Source organism: Myotis davidii, unplaced genomic scaffold, assembly GCF_000327345.1.
Source record: "Myotis davidii unplaced genomic scaffold, ASM32734v1 scaffold42, whole genome shotgun sequence".
NCBI classification, from domain to species: Eukaryota; Metazoa; Chordata; class Mammalia; order Chiroptera; family Vespertilionidae; genus Myotis; species Myotis davidii.
In genome coordinates, this window is record NW_006294243.1 from 3,860,582 (window position 1) to 3,866,550 (window position 5,969).

The 5,969-nt window shown below is 45.0% G+C and overlaps 1 pseudogene; it reads left to right on the plus strand.

The window, feature by feature from the left end:
• Positions 1 to 1,874: 1,874 nt before the first annotated feature.
• Positions 1,875 to 3,193, plus strand: LOC102771737 (annotated as a pseudogene).
• The last annotated feature ends 2,776 nt before the right edge of the window (positions 3,194 to 5,969 follow it).

Below are 5,969 nucleotides of genomic sequence, written 5' to 3' on the forward strand. Positions count from 1 at the left end.
AATCCTTTTACCCTTTGAAGCATTATAGAGGAATCTGGATAGTATTATGCTAAATGAAAAAAGCCAGTCTGAAAAAGGCAATTATCACATGATCTCACATATAGGTGGAATCTAATGAACAAAATAAACTGACAACAAAATAGATCCAGAGACATGGAAGCACAGACAGACTGATGGATATCAGAGGAAAGAGAAGAGAGGAGGGCGGAAGATTAACCAAAGAAATTACATGCATACTAGAGGCCTGGTGAATGCACTGGAGGTTGGGGAGGATCCCTCAGCCCGGCTTGTGTCCTCTTGCAGTCTGGGATCCCTCAGGGGATGTCTGCCTGCAGGCTTAGGCCCACTCCCCACTTCTGGCTGAGCCATGCTCCCCCTGTGGGAGCACACTGACCACCAGGGGGCAGCTCCTGCCTTGAGCCTCTGCCCTCTAGTGTCAGTGGGCGTCATAGCAACCCGTGATTCGCCATTCAGTTGATTTACATATCGGCCTTTTATTATATAGGGTAAGCATTACTGATGGACACAGAAAATAGTGCAGTAGGCCTGGGTGGAAGTTTCGGGGGGAGCGACTGAGCAGAGTGGAAGGGGTAAAACAGGGAAAAAGGGGGTCATCTGTAATAGTACTTTCAACAATTAAGGAACATTATAAATAATAATAAATATTATAAAGAATATTATATTATAAATTAATATAAATATTATAAATAATCAGATCTATCAATGCCTTAACATCCCAATAAATTATTATATAAAGTAACAGAAAAACTGTTATGGATCAAAATTAGGTATTAAGAACTCTTGAGGACATATATTTCTATACAAAACAGAATAATTTAACTTAATAAAATGGAGGGATGAGTAGAGGTGGATGAGGTCTATAGTGTAAGCTGATTCTCAACTTTTGTAGAGAGACTCAACTGATGATGTCTATAACTAAAACACATAATAGTGGATGACATAATTTAGGAGTCTTCATATAACTTTCAAAGATACCTTACCAGAAGTAGTTGAAAATATTTTCCTACATAGTGGATCTAAGGATATGGAGGAGTGGATGTGAAGTTTGTTATATTTCACTAAAAGCATTTTAATACTATTTAGTTTTAGCAACTAATTCATTTCTTTGTTGAAAAGATATAACCTAAAAAATAATTAAACAGGCAGAGCAGTAAAGCACAAAAGATATTACTAGAACATTTCTGGGAGATATAGAAAAAATATATACTTTATGTACCTATGAACTAAAATCTAATGAAACTTTAGGTAGGAAACTTTAAATTATCTAATTAAAATATATGAGTAGATGTTATATTTTGAGTACAGTACACAGCACTAATGACGGGAATATGAAGTTTTCCAGAGAAAATAGAATATAGGTATGGGGAACAGTACATTTAAAGGCTGTTGTACCCTAGCCAGTTTAGCTCAGAGGATAGATAGAGCATGGCTGGGGACTGAATGGTGCTGGATTTAATTCTGTCAAAGTCATGTACTTTAGTTGCAGGTTCCCCCACCTTGGTTGGGGTTCATGTAGTAGGCAACCAATCAATGTATATGGATGTTTTTCTCTCCCTCTCCCATCCCACTCGTTCTAAAAATCAATGGAAAAATATCCTTGGGTGAGGATAGACAACAAAAACAACCAAAATAAATAAATAAATAAACAAACAAACACATAAAGGCTGTTGTAAGTTGTGAGATATCATAATATATGAAGTAACTTTTGGGGTTATTAATTTGGGTGGAGTAAGCAGTTAGTTAAGACTGGCTGGTGCCTGGCACCTGGGAGCAGGGGGCCAGGAGGGCCCTGCAGGCCCCCAGGGCACAAAACGGATCAGCGTTCTTCTGACCGAAGCCCTGGTTCATCATTGATGGAGACGGAGCCAGAGAAAGTCAACGTCCAGAGGAGGCGGAGCACAGATGCGATTCCTCCCACTGCGGTGCTGCCACAGGATGAGGATACCACTCTGGGCTGCCGACCTGGTCGCGCCCAGTCCCGCAGCCTGCCACGCCGCCCTGGTGAGCACCAAGGAGGTCAGGAGGATGCACTCTCTGTACGTCGTGCCCAGTGACCACTTCCGGACCCAAGGCCTGTGTGCTGCAGAACCCCCACACCATTGTGCACACCCAGGACCTGCCAGCCAGCGGCTGACGTGGAGCAAGTCCCCAAAGAGCGTCCTCGCCATCAAGAAGACCCAGGGGGCCAGCATGCTGCGGCCTTCAAGGCGCTCTGCGTGTACCTGATGGCGGAGAACAACTCCATCGTGTATGTGGAGAAGGTTCTAGAAGACCCTGCCATCGTGGGAGACGACAGTTTTGCCCAGTGAAGAAGTTCTGTACCTTCAGAGAAGACTATGTGACCTTTCTGACCAGACCGATTTCATCATCTGCTTGGGGGCACGGACCCTGCCCTGTGCCTGCCTCCTCTGGCAGCTGAGTGCCCACGCCCAGCGCAGTGTGCCTCCGGTCTTGGCGTTGTACCTGGGCTCCCCGGGCTTCCTGACCCCCTTCAACTTCCAAAACTTTCTGACCCAAGTTACTCAGGCGATACAGGGAAATGGAGCTATTGTTCTTCGGAGCTGGCTGAAGGTCATGGTCGTCAAGGAGCTCAGAGGGAAGGAGACTGCCATGACTAATCGGGTCAGTGAGAATGGGATCCCGGCCTCCGACTGGGACATGGAGGCCTGGAAGCAGGTCACATGGTACTGGGTCTTGAACAAAGTGGTGATTGACAGAGGACCCTCCTCTTACCTGTCCAACATGGACGTCTACCTGGACGGACACTTCATCACCACAGTGCAGGGTGATGGCATGATCATCTCCATCCCCCGACCTGCGGCGTACAAGGTGGCAGCTCAGTTCTCCATGATCCAAACCAACATGTCGGCCATCATGATCATGCGCATCTGTCCCCACTCACTGCCATTCCGGCCCATCCTGGTCCCTTTAGGAGTCGAGCTCAAGATCGTGTTGTCACCAGAACATCGTGTGGGTGTCCTGCAATGGACGAAAGAGGCAGGAGATCCGCCATGGAGACAGCATCAGCAGCACCACCTAGTGCTACCCGTTCCCCTCCATCTGCGTGCGAGCCCCTGTGAGCGACTGGCCCGAGACCCTGGCCCAGAGTCTGCACTGGAACGTGCACAAGCAGCAGGCTCACATGGCGGATCAGGACGGGGAGGAGGGCTAGCCTCGCCTGCTGCACTCTGTGGCCCAAGGTCACATGCCCTGTAGGCATCAGGTGTGACATCACTTCTGTCTGTAGCCAGAGGAGCCCCAGAGTCTGCCTTTGTCAACCAGATCAACCGTTTTTAACATTCTAAATCTGACCTTTTTTTGCATTTCTGAAGATGCCAAGCAAGCAACAGTCAGGGCCAGTCCCTGGGCAGGGAAGCCCAACTGCATGGGCTCTTCCTACTCCTTGTCAGGAAACTTCCACAGATCAGTCTATCACATTGAGAGGCGTCATAATGGATGGAACTATCCTTTGGTGTTGAAATGAAGTCTCACAGCTGAGTCCTTCTTCGGGGGAAAAAAATTAGTTAAGTAAGGGGAGAGAAGGTAAAGAGGAAAAATTATATGAGGCCTGATTATTAAGACTATTTTGTGACATAATAAGAAATTTAAACTATTTTTCTGGTAAAGAATAATCATCTAATGTATTTAACTTGAAGGAATATGTGATCAGATTTAAATTATACAATATAACTGTCAGTGCTGCATGTCAATGAAATTAATACAATCAGTGTTGCTGGCTGTGCAATATGGCATACTGTTTACAACAAACGTTTTGGTTGTTTTTAATAAGTAGAAAGAATAGACTCTAAGTAAGTATAAAAAGTATTATATAGTAAATATATAAACCAGTACCATAGTCATTTGTAGTCATTATAGAGTATTATGTTCTGTACATAATTGTATGTGTTATATTATGCAATATGAAGTTATGATGGCTACGACATCACAAGGTTATAAGAATTTTTTAGCTCCATTATAATCTTATGAGACAATCAGAATATTTATTTGTTTGTTTACCTAATCCTCATCCTAGGATATTTTTTCCTTTGAATTTTAGAGAGAGTAGAAGAGAAGGAGGGAGTGGGAGGAGAGAAAGAGAGAGAGAAGCATATCAATGAGTTGCATCCTGCACATGCCCTGACCGAACAAACCCACAACCCAGGTATGTGCCGGGACCAGAAATTGAACCTTCAACCCTTCAGTATGTGGGACAATGTTATATATACCACTGAGCAACACCAGCCAGGGCTAGACAGACAAATTTTTAAAAATAAAAGCAGATTATGAAAATGTTTGATTAACTTGAGGGGTTAACAAAATGATGGTAAAGTGAATAATAATAATTTGGGACTCCCTCAGTGAAGAGATTTCCCAAATCATTAAGAACTCCTGCTAGAAAACCAAAATGCATGCTTAGATAAACGCCTGTACTCACCACCTCCCACAACTACATCAAAATTACAACTAAAATACAGAACAACCATCATTTAAAACCACCTGAAATCTGGTTGAACGGAAATTCTACAACTAGAGGAATGAAGACGAAAGAATACTGATACTAGTAGTAGGGGCTGAGGCACAGATCAGGTTGATCCAACACCCACGTGTGGTTGTTTTTTTAATCAGGAGGAAAATCTCAGCTGTGGAGAACTCCAATGAGGAGCAAGGTGTCCCAGCCCCATGACAGATCCCCAGCCCAGGGTTCCAGAGTTGGGAAGAGGAGTCCCCATAATTTTGGGCTGTAAAAACCAGCGGAGATTGTGGCTGAGTGATAGGGAGACTGCTGAAAACCCAGGCAGGTCCTCTTAAGGGGTAGACAAACAAACTCACATGGCCTCACTCCTTCTGAGTGCCAGTGCTGGAGCAGCAGCTAGGGGAAATCCAGGGACATATGGGGAGAAACTGAATTATCTGGTTTTGGAGCAAGAACTAGGGGGTGGTTTTCCCCCAGAAAGGGGTACTCACAAGAGTCATTGTTCCTATACTGGGACCTCTGCCATTCCAGAGCTGACTGGAAACCACATCTAAGTTTCCATCAGCATGACTCACTCACACTGTTCTCTATATCCTGATCATTCCCTGAGACCCTACCCCATCCAATTTGCAGCCCCACCCAAGCTGTTTGCAGTGGATTTTCTGTATGAATGTCCTGTCCTGGCTCAGGCTTCAGACTTTCCTAAAATCTCTAAAACAAGCAGCAGCTGGCATTAGTGTGCCCAGCACCTGGCACTAGCAGCAGCCTACCTTACTTGAGAACTTGGCCTCGCCTTGGCACTTCCAAGTCCAGCAGAAGTAGCATTCATCTTCAGATCACTCTGTAGCTCCTGCCTAGTGGCCCCAGACAATGGCTGACTTTGCACTTCCCTGGAGCCCCGAGAGCCAGTGCACCTGGTGGACAGCTTCAGACCAAAGGAGGATACAACTCTACACATCCACAAGTAACACACTCAAGGGCAGACTCAGTGAGTACCAAACCTCCACTGAAGCAAGTCCTGCTCCATAGGGGTGTCTCCTGCACAGTAGCTCTTCCACTGTAGTCACAGATGGTTCTCACAGCCAATTGACCTGGAAGTCAATTCCTCCCTATGATGCCAACAGCAATCAAGGCTCAACTACAAGACTGCATATGGCCCACACAGGGGCTCACCTAGAGTTCCCAACTCAGGTAACTAGAGAAGCAGGGCACCCACTACATAAGGCCACTCCACCAAGTCCAGGAGACATAACAGGTCTACCTAATACATAGAAGCAAACACAGGGATCAGCCAAAATCTGGAGACAAAGAAACAGGTCACAAATGAAAGAACAGAAGAAATCTCCAGAAAAAGAATTAAATGAAATGGAAGCAAGCAAACTACTAGATAAAGAGTTCAAAACAATGATTATAAGGTTGCTCAAGGATATTAATGAGAGCTTCAATGGACTTGGTAAGATTTTAAATACCTTAG